Raw genomic sequence first — 929 nt, forward strand, 5'->3', positions numbered from 1 at the left:
TTTACTCAATTGCAGTGGCTTTTAGTGGATATACCCCATAAGTTCCTTATCCCACATTTGAAGTGATCCCAGTCAACTTTTTATCTCATGGGACTGCATGTGTTTCTAAAAGCATAGGGCTTATAAAATATAAAACAAAAACTACACAGTCATTATTACAGTAGGAAAAAATTAAGTCCTTAATATTGTCTAGTATCTAATTTGTGTACTGGTAGCGTGGTAGGATATGCTTTGGGCTGCTAACAGCAAGGTCAGCAGTTCCAAACCACAGTGGTTCGTAGGGAGAAAGATGAGGCTTTCTAGTCCTGTAAAGATTAACAGTTTTGGAAACCTATGGGTACAGTTCTGTTCAGTGCTGTAAGATCACTATGAGTTTGAATCATCTCTGTGACTGAGTTTTCTTTCTTGTTTTTAATGTGCATAAAACCCTGTTGTCTTTTTTCTTATTTGTTTTGAATCTGAATAAGATCCTTATATTGTCTCTGACTGATATGTAGCTCAGTACTTTTAATCTACACATTCCTTGACCTTTATTTCCCCTTGCAATTTTGTTTGTGAAAAATCCATAGTTTGTCTTATGAATTTTCATTCTCTTAGTTGTACTGGTTTTCATCCGTGTGGTGTTACATATTATGGGAGAAATATAAGGTAGTCTGCTGCCATAAATATTTACAGAAACTATGGGGCAACTCCTCCCCGTCATGTAGGACCTGTGGGAATCAGAATGGTGTGGCTAGCAGGGGTTTTGTTTTGTTAGTGTTATTTAACATACTCTTCTATCTGGTTTCTCCTGTGAGTTGGCAGATTGAGAGGCTTGTTTTACGGTGGGGTGTTAGAAGGGTAGTAGAGGTAGGGAGATGAGTGAGACTTTGTTATAGGTGGTACAATTGAGTTTTAATTTTTGTGTCTTTTTCTCTGTATTCTATAGT

General features: G+C 37.0%; 1 protein-coding gene across 1 annotated transcript in view; it reads left to right on the forward strand.

Moving 5' to 3' along the window:
* DDX50 (DExD-box helicase 50) overlaps positions 1–929 on the forward strand; it is a 42,606-nt gene that overhangs the window by 16,189 nt on the left and 25,488 nt on the right. The window lies entirely within an intron of this gene.

Source organism: Echinops telfairi, unplaced genomic scaffold, assembly GCF_000313985.2.
Source record: "Echinops telfairi isolate 266 unplaced genomic scaffold, ASM31398v2 ScPeMD7_70;HRSCAF=299, whole genome shotgun sequence".
Classification (NCBI taxonomy): domain Eukaryota; kingdom Metazoa; phylum Chordata; class Mammalia; order Afrosoricida; family Tenrecidae; genus Echinops; species Echinops telfairi.